The sequence below is a fragment of the Macaca nemestrina genome, chromosome 9, assembly GCF_043159975.1.
Source record: "Macaca nemestrina isolate mMacNem1 chromosome 9, mMacNem.hap1, whole genome shotgun sequence".
Taxonomy (NCBI): domain Eukaryota; kingdom Metazoa; phylum Chordata; class Mammalia; order Primates; family Cercopithecidae; genus Macaca; species Macaca nemestrina.
In genome coordinates, this window is record NC_092133.1 from 13918859 (window position 1) to 13937102 (window position 18244).

The 18244-nt window shown below is 41.4% G+C and overlaps 1 protein-coding gene across 7 annotated transcripts in view; it reads right to left on the reverse strand.

The window, feature by feature from the left end:
• LOC105467833 (inositol polyphosphate-5-phosphatase F) overlaps positions 1 to 18244 on the reverse strand; it is a 144931-nt gene that overhangs the window by 53952 nt on the left and 72735 nt on the right. Inside the window, exon 2 of one of the 7 annotated variants that reach the window (XM_011717611.3) lies at positions 3636 to 3759. The exons of the other annotated variants lie outside the window; for them this stretch is intronic. The gene's annotated coding sequence lies outside the window, so the exon portion shown is untranslated. The remainder of the gene's footprint in view (positions 1 to 3635; positions 3760 to 18244) is intronic. 7 annotated transcript variants of the gene reach the window in all.

The following is an 18244-nucleotide window of genomic DNA, read 5'->3' on the forward strand; positions in this document are numbered from 1 at the left end:
GATTTTTCCCCCTAAGGAAACCTAAAGAGAATGTGAGTGAAGAAAAATTCCAACCACTTATCATGCCATTTTCCAAAAAAGAGAGAAATTAAGGTAGATAACTTAGATTATAACGTGTAGATATCTATTTCCTTACAAATTTTACTTCATTTAGTTTTTTTTATTTTTGATCTATATGTAAGACTGAAACAGTGAGGAAAAAAACTAACATCGAGCTTTACTATGTGCTGTATATTTTTCATTTGCTAAACCTCAGCCTCGTGGAAAAAGCATGAACTCTAGATGTAATATAAAAGGTTAAAAACTAACTATACATATTGTAAAGAAATGGAATATTATATATTTAGCAAAGTTTTTCAGACCTTGGGAAATCAATAATATATTAATAGATGGGAGTCCACTGATGTGGCCACATATAAATATATACATACACAAAAGCATTAATATAGGCCACTTTCATATGTAATAGAAAAAAGGTGTCAGAACATTAGCAACAGGAGCAATAAGGTTTCTGGGACTAATTCCAATTAAGAAATGTCTAGGTTGGAAGTGGTACTCCCAGCACTTTGGGAGGCCAAGGCAGAGGGATGGCTTGGGCCCAGGGGTTCAAGACCGGCCTGGACAAAATAGCCAGACCCAGTCTCGAAAGAAAAGAAAAGAAAAGAAAAGAAAAGAAAAGAAAAGAAAAGAGAAAAGCAAAACGAACGAACTAAAGAAAGGTCTAATATCTATATGAAAAGCACCACAGAACTTTCATTTAGAGCATACAGAAAATAAATACGTGAAAGCACCATGCGCCTAGATGCACAGGTTCAGTATTTCAAGCTTGTTGGTATCTCTCAAATTAATATAGAAATTTAATGCAATTTCAATCAAAATTCTAATGGGACTTCTGGGAATTTTTTTTTTGGAGACGGAGTCTCACTCTGTCATCCAGGCTAGAGTGCACTGGTGCGATCTCGGCTCACTGCAACTTCCACCTCCCGAGTTCAAGCAATTCTCCTGCCTCAGCCTTCCGAGCAGCTGGGACTACAGGCGCCCACCACCACGCCCAGCTAATTTTTGTATTTTTAGTAGAGATGGGGCTTCATCATGTAGCCAGGATGGTCTCGATCTCTTGACCTTGTGATCCACCCACCTTGGCCTCCCAAAGTGCTGGGATTACAGGCGTGAGCCACTGAGCCCAGATGGGAAATTTAAATCTATTTTAAATTTCACTTGAAACACTACATGTGTAAAAATATCTAGTAAAAATTTAGAAAAGAAATTGAGACTATTTGTCTTCCCAGGCAGAATTACGGTAACGCCAGGCGTGGTGGCTCACACCTGTAATTCCAGCTACTTCGGAGGGTTAAATGATCTCTACTTTTTATACTTAGAATTAAAACAAGACAAATGTAAAGGTACAGCATCACTACTGTTTGGTAATCCTATTATCCATCAGGCATCATTTTACAATAAAATTTTTAAAAGCACCAAAGTAGGCTATGTATTTATTTGTCATCCACCAGGAAAAGAAATTTGGTTCAATTAAAGTGCCATTTTGAGATTCGGATATACACAGTATAACAAGGAAAAAAAAAAAAATAGAATCTGGCAAGGCCTGACAGCATAAAGATTTTTTTTCCAACTTTTTAAACATATTACAATTTTGTTACAAGGTTACTAAATTGTAACCTTGCCTCTTCCAGGAAAAAAAGAGACTAGGAAACCTGACTTCCCCAGCAAGATAACAAAAACTGATTAGGAAGTGATTATCTTGAAAAGCATGACCAGGAGGGCAAGCTAAAACAATATTCCTGGAAAACATTCAATTGCTTGACTTAGAAAGTGACTCACTCAAAAGGAGATGAGCAATTGTAGGATAAAGATTTTCATACCACTTTACAAAAAAAATTTTTTCTCCTGCATTATGGTTCTCTGGAGAAACAGAACCAAGAGGATATATAAATAAGAGGAGATTTATTATTGGAATTGCTCACATGACTATAGAAGCCGAAAAGTCCCAACAATCTGCCATCCGCAAGCTGGAGAACCAGAAAAGCCTGTGGTGTTATTCAGTCCAAGTCCAGGGGAGTCAACGGTCAAAGTCGCAGTCCAAGTCTGAAGGGCCGAGAACTGGGAGGCTGAGAGTTTAAGTCCCAATCTGAGTCCGAAAGCTTGAGATCCAGGAGCTCTGATGTCCAAGAGCAGGAGAAGATGGATGCCCAGGCTCAAACACAGTGAATCCATACTTCCTTTTTGGTTCTGTTCCGGCCCTCAACAGATGGGATGATGCTCACCTCCACTGGTGAGGATGGGTCTTCTTTACTCAGTCCACCAACTCAAACCCAAGTCTCTTCTGGAAACACCCTCACACACATGACCAGAAATCATTTTGTACCAGCTTTCTGGGCATCCCTTCCCAGTGAAGTTGACACAAAAAATTAAACATCATTGCCAGATCCAGTGGTGTGTGCCTGTAGTCCCAGCTACTCAGGAGGCTGAGGCAGGAGCATCACTGGAGCCTGGTAGCATAGTGAGACACTGCCTCAAAAAGTAAATAAATATAAATAAAAATTTTTAAATTAACCGACTCCCTACTCATGACCTTACCTCTAAGGGGTACTGCAACTACATATTTCTAGACATGGCTAACCATCCTACTGACATACAGAAAAGATATACATTTAATCCACCAATGCATGTCCAGCATTTTTATTTTTATTAACATTATATAGGGAATATATGAATATATCCCATTTTTTGAAAGTTCAAACACTACATATAAATCTGAAGTTCTCTTTGACCACTATTCCCCACTCCATGGAAATGCTTTAAACCTAATCCAAACCCTCCTTTCTTAGTTCTCTCACATAAGGAAAACAGGAGAAATGGAAAGTAACCAGTTACTTTGGCACTAGTCCTTTTAATTTTACTTGAGAACTTAAAATGACTTATGTTCACAGCATACAACCATAATTTATTTTGTAGGCTCTATTTTCACTGCTCTTTTAAACACTTTGCAATTTATCTCTATAAACATTCATGTGAGGAACAAAGGCAAAAAGGAAGAGAAGGTGCATTTACTAATGAGTCTCAGGTGTTTACTTCCTTTAGTATGCTCTAACACTGCACACTACATTCCTGAGGCCAAGATTACCTTTCCTAGGTCCACTGGAACAGTCACAGAGAGGCTGGGAAATGGTCAGAGAGCACCCATCAGCCTGAACACTCACATGGTTGTGCGATTATGACTTGAGGAGCTAGCACAGGAGAATTCATAATTTTTTTATTTTCATTCTCTCCCTTTTAAGAGACAGGATTCTCATTATATTGGCCAGGCTGGAGAGCAGTGGTTATTCACAGGCTTGACCCCACTACTGATCACAGCATGGGAATTCTGACCTGCTCCGTTTCTGATCTGGGCCAGTTCACTCCTCCTTAGGCAACCCGGTCGTCTCCCCTCCCAAGAGGCTGCCGTGTTTGATGCCAAACTTAGTGCAGACACCCAATCAGCATAGCTCACCCCAGCCCAGAACTCCTGGGCCCAAGTGATCCTCCCACCTTAGCCCTCTGGTAGCTAGGACTATAGGTGTGTGCTACCACACTTGACAAGAATTTATAATTATATTGACCCATCAACAAATACTAACCCAAAGACAGAGGTGCATACTATATACTCCAAAGTCTTTTGTAGCATAATATTCAAATACAAGGATTTCTTGAAGAGCTTCTGCAGATTATGCTCAAAGCGTCACAGAAGAGTCTGTATTCGCACTGGATACATCAGAGGATGGAGACATGTTGGTAAAGAAGGAAAAAAATAATCTGAAAAGGGGGAAAGTCTGATCACCTTTCCTTTCTTCTCTGTCCCATTGCCAACAGGAATACTCACGTTCCTCTGTCATTTCAAATTGACAGTCTAAACTAAAAAACGTAAGCCAAATTACTCACTGCTTTATTTATATATATATATATATATATATATATATAGAGAGAGAGAGAGAGAGAGAGAGAGAGAGGGAGAGAGCGAGCTGGTTTTAAGGTTATGCTTAGGTGCATACAAATTTCAAACTGTTCTACCCTTCGAGTGACTTGAAAATTTTGTTATTTTTGAAATGATTCTCTCTCTCTACTTCTTGCCTTAAATTCTACTTTGATATTAGCACAGTGACACCAGTTTTTGTTAGGCTAATGTTCGCAGTTTCTATGCTTTTACTTTCTGTATTCATATATCCAAGGCATTTGTCTTGAAAGCAAGCATGTAGATGGATTTTATTGTTTTTCTAGTATAAATATCTTTGGTTTTTAATAGAAACATTAAGTCTACTCATTTGTTATGTAATGACTGTCATATTTAGGAATCAAACTATCATCTTACTATTTGTCCCATTTGTTCCATACATACCTTTTCTTGCCTTCTTTTAGATTAAGTTTTTAAATCATTATGATTCTGCTTTTCCCCTTTATGAGCTTTTTACAATATTATTCTGTTAGTGGTTACACTGTAGGGGATAACACGAACCCTAATTTACAAAAGCCTAATGTAAATTCGTACTTTTTCCAGCTGCTGGACAGTGAAAGGACTTAGATACCAACTCCTTTTAACTCCCCACTGTTACTATTATTGTTGTGTATTTTAATTCTACATTTAAAGTTAAGCCCCATATATGATGACAAATTCACTTAAATTTACTATTTCCCCTTTCCATTGATCTTCATTTCTTCCTACCCCTCCATGCTCCCATCTGGAATCATTTTCCTTTTGCCTGAACATCTCTCTATTTTTGTTTTTGGGGGTGGGGGGTGGGACAGAGTCTCACTCTGTTGCCCAGGCTGGAGTACAGTGGCACAATCTTGGCTCACTGCAACCTCTGCTTCCCAGATCCAAGCGATTCTCCTGCCTCAGTCTCCCGAGTAGCTGGGATTGCAGGCGCCCACCACCATGCCTGGCTAATTTTCATATTTTCAGTACAGACAGGGTATTACCATGTTGGACCAGGCTGGTCTTGAACTCCTGACCTCAGGTGATCCGCCCGCCTTGGCCTCCCAAACTCCTGGGATTACAGGTATGAGCCACTGCGCCCAGTCCTCTCTAGTATTTCTTTTAATGCAGAGACTCCTGGTGACAAATTCTCCCAGTTTTTGTTTGTCTCAAAATGTCTTTATTTTTCTTAATTTCTGAAGGTATAAAATTCTGGACAGGCCCTTTGACGACATCATTCCATTATCTTCTGGCTTCCATTGTTTCTATCAATGCTTATGCCTTTGAATTTAATGTGTATTTTTTTCTTTGGCTGCTTTTAGGATATCCTCTTTGTCTTTACATTTCATCAGTTTTACTATGAAGTAACTGAGTGTGGTTTTATGTTTTTCCCCTTGGATTCAAAGTACTTCTTGAATCTGTGGCTTGTATTTATAGTTGGTTTTAGAAAATTCTTGGCCATTATCTCATCAAATACTACTGCTGTCAGAAACAGAACCTCTGACTAGTTTTCTTGATCTCATTTTTAAAGTGTAGGAAATATCTGTAAATGACCCTGTGATGGTTAATTTTGTGGGTCAACTTGACTGGGAAGGGACGCCCAGATTGCTGGTAAAACATTATTTCTGGGTTTGCGTGTGAGGGTATTTCCAGAAGAGATTTGCGTTTGAATTGGTAAACTGAATAAAGACTGCCCTCACCAATACAGATGGGCATCATCTGATCCACTTAGTGCCAGAATAGAACAAAAAGGCAGAGGATGGGCTACCTTGCTCTCTGAGCTGGGACATCATCTTCTCCTGCCTGCAGACATCAGTGCTCCTGGTCGTCAGGCCCTTGGATTCCAACTGAGACTTACATCATTGACTCCCCTGGTTCTCAGTTATTTGGGTTTGGACTAGAACTATACCACCAGCTTTCCTGGTTCTCCAGATTGCAGATGGCAGCCTCCATAATCACATGAGCCAATCCCTTATAATAATTATCCCTAAATAACAAATCTCTGTATATAATAATCTCTGTATAGATGTTAAATCTCTCTATACACACACACACACACACACACACACACACACACACACAGAGTTTACCCCTGAACAATGCAGGAGTTAGGGATGCTGACTCCCCATGCACATACAACTTTCGGCCAGGCGTGGTGGCTCACACCCATAATCCCAGCACTTTGGGAGGCCAAGACAGGTGGATCACCTGAGCTCAGGAGTTTGAAACCAGACTGGGCAACATAGCAAAACCCCATCTCTACAAAAAAAATACAAAAATTAGCCAGGTACCATGGCATGCACCTGTAGTCCCAGCTACTCGAGAGACTGAAGCGTGAGAATTGCTGGAACCTAGGCAGTCGAGGCCGTAGTGAGCTGAGATCGCTCCATTTTACTTCAGCCTAGGCAACAGAGCAAGATCCTGTCTCAAAAACAAAAACAAAATCCACATACAGCTTTTGACACCCCAAAACTTAACTATGGAAAGTCTACTACTGATCAGAAGCCTAACATAAATAGTTGATTAACACATACTTTGTATGCTATATTATATACTGTATTCTTACAATAAAGTAAGCTAGGCTGGGCACGGTGGCTCACACTTGTAATCCCAGCACTTTGGGAAGCCCAGGCAAGTGGATCACCTGAGGTCAGGGGTTCGAGACCAGCCTGGCCAACATGGTGAAACCCCATCTCTATGAAAAATACAAAAGATTAGCTGGGCATGGTGGCAGGCACCTGTAATCCCAGCTACTTGGGAGGCTGAGGCAGGAGAATCACCTGAACCCAGGAGGCAGAGGTTGCAGTGAGCTGAGATCGTGCCACTGTACTATAGCCTGGGCAACAAGAGGGAAACTCTGTCTCAAAAAAAAATGAACATATGAATAAAGTAAGCTAGAGAAAAGAAAATGCTATTAAAAAAACCACAAGGGGCCAGGTTTGGTGGTTCACACCTGTAATCACAGCACTTTGCAAGGCCAAGACAGGCGGATCAGCTGAGGTCAGGAGTTCAAGACCAACCTGGCCAACAAGGTGAAACTCCATCTCTACAAAAAATTAGCCAGGCATGGTGGTGCATGCCTGCAATCCCAGCTACTTGGGAGGCTGAGGTAGGAGCATTGCTTGAACCTGGGAGGCGGAGGTTGCAGTGAGCTGAGGTCGCCCTATTGCATTCCAGCCTGGGCAACAAGAACGAAACTCGGTAAGAAAGAAAGAAAGAGAGAAAGAGAGAAAGAAAGAGAGAAAGAGAGAAAGAGAGAAAGAAAGAAAGAAAGAAAGAAAGAAAGAAAGAAAGAAAGAAAGAAAGAAAGAAAGAAAGAACGAAAGAAAGAACGAAAGAACGAAAGAACGAAAGAACGAACGAACGAACGAAAGAAAGAACGAAAGAAAGAACGAAAGAAAGAACGAAAGAAAGAACGAAAGAAAGAAAGAACGAAAGAAAGAAAGAACGAAAGAAAGAAAGAACGAAAGAAAGAAAGAACGAAAGAAAGAAAGAAAGAAAGAACGAAAGAAAGAAAGAACGAACGAAAGAAAGAACGAAAGAAAGAAAGAAAGAAAGAACGAAAGAACGAAAGAACGAAAGAACGAAAGAAAGAAAGAAAGAACGAAAGAACGAAAGAAAGAACGAAAGAACGAAAGAACGAACGAAAGAAAGAAAGAAAGAAAGAAAGAAAGAAAGAAGGAAAGAAGGAAGGAAGGAAGGAAGGAAGGAAGGAAGGAAGGAAGGAAGGAAGGAAAGAAAGAAAGAAAGAAAGAAAGAAAGAAAGAAAGAAAGAAAGAAAGAAAGAAAGAAAGAAAAAGAAAGAAAGAAAGAAAGAAAACCATAAAGAAGAGAAAATGTATTTACTACTCATTAAGTGGAAGTGGATCATTACAAAGATCTTCATCCTTATCTTCATGTTGAGTAGGCTGAGGAAGAGGAAGGAAGAGAAGGGGTTGGTCTTGAGGTCTCAGGCATTGCAGAGGCAAAAGAAAATACATTATACATGAACCCACAGAGTTTAAACTTGTGTCGTCCAAGGGTCAACTCTGTGTGTGTGTGTGCGCACATGAGTGTGTGCATGCATGTGCGCATATATACACTATTGGTTCTGGAAAGCCCTAATAAAGATTTTGGTACCAAACAGCAGGGGTGCTGCTATAACAAACATCTAAAGATGTGGAAGCAGCTTTGGAACTGGGTAATGGGTAGAGGCTGGAAGAGTTTGAAGGTGCATACTATTAGAAAAAGCCTACACTGCCCTGCATGAACCTTTAAAGGTGATGCTGGTGAGGACTCAGAAAGAAGAGAGATGAGCTGTAGAAAAAGCCTCAATCTTCTCAGAGAATTCCTAAGTAATCCTGAGCAGAATGTCAGTAGAAAACATGAACAGTAAAGAGCATTCTGATGAAGTCTCAGATTAAAATAAGGAATGTGTTACTGGACAATACGGAGATGATCCTTGTTATAAAGTGGCAAAGAACTTGGTTGAAGTGTGTGCATGTTCTAGTATTTTGTGGAAGGGAGGACTTAAGAGTGCAATTGGATATTTACCTGAAGCAATTTCTAAGCAAAATGTCAAAGGTGCAGTTTGCCTCCTCCTGCCTGATTATAGTAAAATGCGAAAAGAGAGCTATGACTTAAAGACAGAATTGCTAAGCAAAAATGAAGTAGAACTTAAAGATTTGAAAAGTTCTACCCAGACTACAGAAGTTTTAAAAAAGGCCTGCTCAGGGGAAAACACTACAGGTGTGCCCAAGTCCCTCTGATAAGGAGAGCAATATGGGTGTGAACCATGGACTTGATAAGCCACTTCAGCAGGAGAACAGCCAGTGTGAGATGAAAGGGAATGAACTGGGAAGGAATGAAGGATGGCTGTCGGTCTTCCTGGGTTTTACAGGCCAGAACCACAGAGCTTTTTGGCAGAGAATGTGCACTATTCTTCAAGACAAGGGCAGAACAAGTCCAAAGGTGATTAAGAGATCATCAGGGCTGCTTCCTTGGTTTCAAAAGGGGTAGGCGGGGACTGCCTTATTCAACAGGCAAGATGGTCTCTGCCAGACGACATGGGGATAGGAACAACCAGCAGGGCCCTAGGGGCACAACCCTGCCTGGGTAGAGCTGTGGAGGCAGGCCCCCCACCTCAGCAGGTCTGGAAGGTAGAACCTCTACCACAGTGGGCCTGGAGTGCAGAACAAGGACTCAGTGAAGATTATTCTCGAGCCTTAAGATCTCAAGGAGTTTGCCGTATAGTTTGGACTTACAAGGGCTCCATTGCCCCTTTCTTCTTTCCTATTTCTCTTTTGAAAATGGAAATATCTAGCCCAAGTATGTCCTACCATTGTATTTTCTAAGTACATAACTTGTTTGGTTTCACAGGTTTGCAGCTGAAGAGCAATTTGCCTCAGAATGAATCATACCCTGAGCGTCACCCACATCTGAGTTAGATGATATTTAAACGAGACTTTGGATTTTTTACTTTAAGAGTTGATGCTGGAATGAGTTAAGAGTTTGGGAATGTTGGGATTATAATGAATGTATTTTGTATATGAGAAGAGCATACATTTGGGGGGACAGGGCAGAATGTTATAAGCTAAATCTTTATGTCCCCCCAAATTCATACAGTCACCCCTCAGTATCTGCAGGAGATTGGTTCTAGAACCCCCTATAGATACCAAAATCCTCAAATGTTCAAGTCCCTTATGTAAAATGGCATAGTATCAATACTTCCATATATCTTCGCACATCCTCCTGTATACTTTAAATCATCTCTAGATTACTTATAATACCTAATATTATATAAATGCTGTTTAAATAGTTGTTATATTATTTTTATTGGGTTTTTTTTCCTGAATATTTTTGATCTGCAGATGTGGAACCTACAGATAGGGAGGACCGTGACTATGTTGAAATCCTAATCCCCCATGTTATGGTATTTGGAGGTGGGGCTTTTGGTAGATGATGAGGTTATTAGGGCTCCACCATCACAAATGGGATTAGTACCCTTATAAATGAGACCCAGGAGAGCTCCCTCACGCCTCCTGCCATGTGAGGACTCAGTGAGAAGAGGCCATCCATGAATAAAAGGCAGCCCCTCACCAGACATCAAATCTGCTGGGGCTTTGATTTTAGGCTGCCCAGCCTCCAGATCCATCAGAAATACATTTCTGTTGTTTATAAGCCACCCAGTCCATGACATTCTGTTATAGCAGCCAGAACAGACAAAGAGACAAGTATTACACACAGTTGACCCTTGAATAACACAAGTTTGAACTGCAAGGGTCCACCTACATGGAGATTTTTTCCAATCAAATGCAGATTGAAGACAGCATTCGTGGAATGAGAAACCCACATAAACAGAGTCAACTTTTCATATATGGAAGTTCGACGGAGCCAACTTCGGGACTTGAGCATGCATGGATTTTGGTATATGTGGGTAGTCCTGGAACCAATCCCTCCCCCTCATACCAAGAGACAACTGAACTATAATATTAACATGCTAAGAGAAATAATTAGGAAAATATCTTGGTAGTTTATCCCAAGGCATATTATGCTCCAATTATGCTCCAATTTTATTTACAAATCTTTGGTAGGAATGTAAATTGAGTCCTAAGTGTACATAAAACCTACTTCATTGATACCTGCTACATAAGTTATTAACTGCCTATTTAGCACTTTCAAGTGAATAGAACGTGAGTCGATAAAGTAGGTTTTATGCACACTTATGCATGAATTTAAATTTCAACTAAAAATACGAATTCACAGTACGTTTAGTGAGTTTTTGTTTTATATTTAAAGCCATGTCTTTAAAAAAAAAAAAAAAAAAAAAAAAACTACATTAAGAGAAATGTTTCATCCCCCCTAGTGGAAGTAGAGCACCATATATCCCTGGTTATATTTCAGGGAACAACATACATCAAGTAAATGGAACAAGTAATGCCACCACCACGCCAGTGCTGGCTTGTTCAACGTCAGGTACCTAATAGCTAAAAGTACATCACATTAGGCTTCTAATGCTCTCAGTGACTAAAGAGCTAACTATTAATTTGTTCATCTTCTAAACATAGCAGCTATTCCATGTTTCCTGACTGGTTGTTCTGTTCCTTACTAAAGTTTCCTAAGTCTAGGTTTATAGAAAACTGACAATGACTCACAGGGAGAGCATCTAGAGCAAGAGACATTTTTAATACGCTCTATTTCAAAAGTACCAAATGGTGCAATTAGATGTATATTCTGCTTAGCCTGTAAAGCTTAAGACTGTAGTTAAATCCCTAAATAAATCTTCCATAAAATGAAATAATCTTGAAATAATCTATTATACTCTATAAAAAATATAAACTCTTGTATCTATAAGAAATAGAAAAGTCTTAGAAAACTAGAAAAGCCTAACATATTAAGTACTGTTAGGCAAAATGATCTTCTATATAAAAATGTATTTTCCAGATAACTACAGCTTATCCCCCTAAAATACTAAAATGTTTTCCTGTATGTTTATTGAAACCTTTAATACTTTCCTACCCATTAAACTCCAGCATACTAAAGACAATCAGGATTTTTACTCATGATGCGAGTTAATCATCATAAAGATAAATTAATGCTTTGAAAAGTGACATAAAAATGCTTCAAGGTTGGAGGTGATTGGTCCGTACACAAAGGGAATCAGGCCCACAGGTTGTAACAAACCTGCTATCCAAGTCAATTAAATAACCTTCATTTTTTGCTGTCAATTGTTGTTACCAGCCAAGCCTAAGCAAGCGAGAACTCAACATATTTGTCGAGAATCTCCTTTCTTAAACACAATTAGCCTTGACAATAATTTGAATGGAATTACTTTTAAATGTTCAGTAAGATAAAAAGTCCAAAAAGTAATACAAAGAAGGAAATAAATACAGAAAGCACCTGTATAGGTGGCCCACGCTGTCATTTTTACCTTAATAATCCTCCTTTTCTTATTTTTATTTATTTATTTTTTTTGAGACAGAGTCTCGCTCTATTGCCCAGGCTGGAGTGCAGTGGTGTAATCTTGGCTCACTGCAAGCTCCACCTCCTGGGTTCATGCCATTCTCCTGCCTCAGCCTCCCGAGTAACTGGGACTACAGGTGCCAGCCACCACGCCCAGCTAATTTTTTTTTTTTTTTTTTTGTATTTTTAGTAGAGACAGGGTTTCACCGTGTTAGCCAGGATGGTCTCGATCTCCTGACCTCATGATCTGCCTGCCTCAGCCTCCCAAAGAGAAGGGATTACAGGCATGAGCCACCGCGCCCAGCCTCTTAGTTTTATTTTTTAAGAGATGGGGTCTCACTAGGTTGCCCAGGCTGGAGCGCATGGCTATTCGCAGGCATGATCATAGCACACAGCAGCCTCGAGCTCCTGGCCTCAAGCAGTCCTCTTACCCTCAACCTCCCAAGTAGCTGGGACTACAGGCACACGCCACTGTACCCAGCTTTCCTTCCCTCTTTCTGAGGCTAAAAACCAAACCTTTAACAACGCTGCTATTGAAATCACTGAGGAAAACTGGAGTATAACAACAAATGGGCCGGGCGTGGTGGCTCACACCTGTAATCCCAGCACTTTGGGAGGCCGAGGCAGGCGGATCACGAGTTCAGGATATTGAGACCATCCTGGCTAACACAGTGAAACCCCGTCTCTACTAAAAATACAAAAAATCAGCTGGGCGTGGTGGCGGGCGCCTGTAGTCCCAGCTACTCGGGAGGCTGAGGCAGGAGAATGGCGTGAACCCGGGAGGCGGAGCTTGCAGTGAGCTGAGATCCCACCACTGCACTCCAGCCTGGGCTACAGAGCGAGACTCCGTCTCAAAAAAAACAAAAAAAACAAAAAAACAAATGGGTTTATAACTAGAAAAAGGAATGACAGTGGAATAGCACATGAGGCACGCCGGCCTGCCTCTCAAGTATCTCTCTGCCTGAAAATATAAAAGTCTGCCATGCCACTTAGAGATATGCTCAAGAACAAGAAGCGTACTTGTGTAACTACGCTCTGGGGAGCTCAGAACTGTGGGTCACGTTCATGTGACTTGTTCAAGCATCACTTCTACCATGGAGGTGGAACCATCCACACCAAGGAGATGGGCTCAAGACTAGGAACAAGGGAGGTGGGAAATTCTGAAGCACAAAATGTAGGGACAAGCTGAGAGGAGCAAAGAGAGAAGGATGAAGCACTCAGCATCTAGGTACCTGAGAGGAAAGGAAAAGGAACAGGAGAGAAGCAAAAACAAGATGAATGAGAAGATACCGGAGAATGTAATCCTCTCACACCACTTAGCTGCCTGCGTCTAAGACTCAAGTCTGTTAAGAGAATGGGTCAGCTAAATTACAGTTAAAGAATCTTCTAAGGGTTAACCAGGAATCTGGTGGCCGATGAAAATCTTACTTCTAGGCCAGGCGTGGTGCCTCAGGCCTGTAATCCCAGGACTTTGGGAGGCCGAAGCAGGCAGATCACTTGAGGCAAGGAGTTCGATTCCAGCCTGGCCAACATGATGAAACCCTGTTTCTACTAAAAATACAAAAATTAGCCACCTTAGGGTGAGGCACGAGAATCGCTTGAACCAAGGAGGCAGAGGTTGCAGTGAGCCAAGATTGTGCCACTGCACTCCAGCCTGGGCTACAAGAGCAAGACTCTGTTTCAAAAAAAAAAAAAGTAAATCTTACCTCTGAAAGTCAGTAACTCTGAGATCCTTGTGAGAAAATGAATATTAAATGACTGTATCTGAGGCTGGGCACAGTGCTCATGCCTGTAATCCCAGCACTTTGAAAGGCCAAGGCAGGCAGATTGCTTGAGCCCAGGAGTTCAAGACCAGCCTGAGCAACATGGCAAAACCCTGTCGCTATTAAAAAATACAAAAATTATCTGGGCACAGTGGCATGTGCCTGCATTCCCAGCTACTTGAGAGACAGATGGGAGGATCATTGGAGCCCAGTTAGGTCAAGGCTGCAGTGAACCATGATCATGCCACTGCACTCCAGCCTGGGTAACAGAGTGAGACTCTGTCTCGAAAACAAAAACAAAATAAAAAAGACTGTATTTGGTTTTGTTTTGTTTTTGAGATGGAGTTTCGCTCTTGTCGCCCAGGCTGGAGTGCAATGGCATGATCTCGGCTCACTGCAACCTCTGCCTCCCGGGTTCAAGGGATTCTCCTGTCTCAGCCTCCCAAGTAGCTTGGATTACGAGCTACTAGGGAGGCTAGTAATGTTGGTCAGGCTGGTCTCAAACTCCCAACCTCAGGTGATCCACGTGCCTCAGCCTCCCACAGTGCTGGGGTTACAGGCGTAAGCCACTGCATGCAGCCAAAAAAGACTACATTTGATTTATATTTTAGATCACTTATATTTTGATAGAAATATTATGTTACAAGATATAAATTGTACCTCAAGATATATTTATATATAATTTACATATTATAAATGTCATCCATTGTAAGGAAACGAGTCCATGATTTCAATACATGTATAGAGTCAGGTAACCAGCATTACAACACCTACATGTTTTTAATTATGTGAGTTGTCAGTAGACAGTAAAACAACCTGCTTCTCCCACATAGAGCTGCACACAGGCAAACTCACATCTCAACAGAAGCAATAACTAAAAGCTGTGTGCCACGACCCAGGCCTCCAGCAGAGGATGAAAGCTCTGCAGGGACGCTGTCAGACCCTCTTGTTTCTCTCCAACGTCCTTAAGGAGTGAGGTTTCCAACGGCGTTTAAGGCATGCACTAAAACAATGCTAGTGACACTCCATTCATTCACCACTAAAATATATAAAAATTCCATGTCACTAGTGCCATAGCAAAGTCTCCATAGACAGCAGAAGACTAAAATCAGTATTAAAATAATATGCATAATACACTTTACCATCTTAATGATTGAGAGATCGTCACCACTTCAAAAGTGAAAGAACAGCAGATGGCGAGTACTATTTTAATGAATGAGATCTACTTGAGTGAATTTTTGTCTAGGATTGTTCAGTACTATCAGTAGTAATTCAGTTAATTACTAAACAAAGAGTCTCTATTGCCACATTAATCAAGACTCCTGACAATTTTCTCTTCATCTAGTCCTGAATATATCGTGGGATATATTCCTTTACTAATGAATCTTTTTGCTTTTTATCTTTATTTCTTACCCTAATTGAGCTTATCCTCTTCTTAATCTTGAAAATACATTTTAACTTGAAGAGCTTTTGTGATCTATTTTAAATCTCCAGCCTAAAGCAGTCTTTGCCTGGATATCTGTGTGAAGATATGACTATACCCAGACATTACATAGAAAATGAAGAGAAGAAACACATCAATCATGTGGGCCTTTTGCACAGCTGCATACTCTGCCAAGAACCACCTCTCCTCTCAGTGCCTCCCCTCCCACCCCTGGCCCTGTCCATATAAGATGCTTTCCACCTTGGAACCCCAGCTCCACCCATATGAGATGCCTTCCAACCAGGAGCACCAGCTCCACCCATGAGATGACTTCCAACCAGGAGCACCAGCTCCACGCATATGAGATGCCTTCCAACCAGGAGCACCAGCTCCACTCATATGAGATGCTTTCCATCCAAAAGCCCCAGCTCCATCCAGTTGGGCTCTTCTGTCATACACACCACAGCACCCCACACTTGTCTTCAGATGATTACGTTTGTAATGGTAAAACTGTGTGACTGGTAATTAACATCTATCACTCAGATTCTGAGTCTAGGTTTCTAGAAGCTTCGACCTGCAGCCCCAGCACTGAGTACAGGCCATGGGGCACAGTAGGTACTCCGTAGATACTTGTTAAATCCGTAAGTACTCGCTGAATATTTCTGAATTGCCCTGCAGTGGGCCAGCACAGAGAGACACAGCAGGTAAGCAGAACAGACATGGCCCCAACTGCTGTCTTCTTGGAGCTTATTTCCATGAGAAGACAGACAAAAAAGAAAAAGAAAAAATTAATATGTAATTACAATTGTCATATGAAATTGACTACCATTCTTTTTTTTTTTTTGAGATGGAGTCTCACTCTGTCACCCAGGCTGGAGTGCAGTGGCGAGATCTCAGCTCACTGCAGCATCCGCCTCCCAGGTTCAAGCAATTCTCATGCCTCAGCCTCCCGAGTGGCTGGGATTACAGGCACATGGCACCGTGCCCGGCTAATTTTCGTATTTTTAGTAGAGATGGGGTTTCACTGTGTGGTCAGGCTGGTCTCAAATTCCTGACCTCAAGTGACCTGCCTGCCTCGGCCCCCCAAAGTGCTAGGATTACAGGTGTGAGCCACTGCACGCCCGGCCTTGACTACCATTTTTATTTCCTCCCGGATACTACAATGAATTTTTTTAATGTTGATTTTTCACAGATCCACACTTTTCTTTCACCTATTTGATACATTACACATCCCTCCTACTTTCTGTTCCTCATATTAGAAAATCTCAGCCGGGTGCAATGGCTCATGCCTGTAATCCCAGCACTTTGGAAGGCCGAGGCAAGTCGATCACCTGAGGTCAGGAGTTCAAGACCAGTCTGGCCAACATGCGGAAACGCCCTCTCCACTAAAAATACAAAAATAAGCCAGGCATGGTGACACGTGCCTATAATCCCAGCTACTCAGGAGGCTGAGGCAGGAGAATCGCTTGAACCCGGGGGGCTGAGGTTGCAGTAAGCCAAGATCGCGCCACTGCACTCCAGCCTGGGCGACAGAGTGAGACTCCGTCTCAAAAATAAATAAATAAAATAAATAAATAAATCTCAACTGGTCAAACCAAAGTCAGACATGTTTGAGTTGTCGGAAGACAGACTACATTACACCCTGGCTGAAGTCCACCTGCCTGCAAATGTCTGAGGAAGAGGTCTTGCAACCGAAAAACAGGCTAATGGTTCTAAATAGATATTTTCTAGGCATTAGGGTACACAGAACCTTTTTTTTGGCAGAGCTTACTAAAAGGGCAGGCAATTGTCAACAAAGGATAACACAAACAAAAATAGTTTGAAATTCTTCCATCATAATTTTTAAAAGAAACATGTGGATTACAAAATAACTTTCACTAATGCTACTAATCTGTTATTACCAAAACATTACTTTTTATACATTTTCACGTGTAATCTTTTAGTGACTTGTTCTGTTTTGTTTGTTGTTTCTTGTTTTTCTGTTTTTTTTTTTTTAAGAGAGAGTCTTGCTCTCTAGCCCAGGCTGGAGTGCAGTGGTGCGATCTTGGCTCACTGCAACATCCATCTCCTGGGTTCAAATGATTCTCCTGCCTCAACCTCCCGGGTAACTGGGATTACAGGCGGGGTTGAGACAGGGTTTCACCATGTTGGCCAGGCTGGTCTCGAACTCCTGACCCCAAGCGATCCACCTGCCTTGGGCTCCCAAAGTGCCAGGATTACAGGCTGAGTCACCACATCCGGCCTGTGACTTGTTCTTATTACAGTTTCAGCAAAAATTAACATTAGAAAAATAGTCCATGTTTAAAATTTGTTCAAAATTGTATAGCCACAATGTAAGTGGTTCTTGAGTAGAATATCTGATACCCATAAGGATCTTTAAGAGGAAAAAAAAATAGTAATCAGCATATATTGAATGGTTTGTTTTGTCTTTTTGTTTTGTTCTTCTTGAGACAGAGTCCCGCTCTGTCACCCAGACTGGAGTGTAGTGGCACAATCCCGGCTCACTGCAACCTCTGCCTCCTGGGTTCAAGCGATTCTCCAGCCTCAGCCTCCCGAGTAGCTGGGATTCCAAGTGTGTGCCATCACACCCGGCTAATTTTTGTATTTGTAGCAGATACGGGGTTTCACCATGTTGGTCAGGCTGGCCTCGATCTCCTGACCTTGTGATCTGCCTACCTCAGCCTCCCAAAGTGCTGAAATTACACGTGACATGAGCCACCACGTCTGGCTGAATGCATATTATTACCAAGAACTCACTTTATGTGAGTTTTATTAAATCTTAGCAATAACTGTATCAAGGAACTATAATCAGCTTTGTCTTATAGACGGTAACTGAGGCTTAGATGAGGTCACCTGACTCAAGGCAATTGTGTGATCTTGCAGAATTAGTCCACGTCTGGAGTGGGTTCCTAGTCAATGATATTCAAGGACTGGCCTATCACACTGAAATAAGGTCAAGCAGCAGGAAACAGCAACACCAGACCAGAAGGAATTCTTTTTGACATGCTTTTGTAATGAAGTATTTTGGTGGATATTATGTTCCTGTTATGGGCTAAACTGTGTCCCCTTAAAATTCATATGCTGAAGTCCTAACTCCTAGGACCTCAGAATGTGATTATATTTAGAGACAGGGTCTTCAAAGGGGTAATT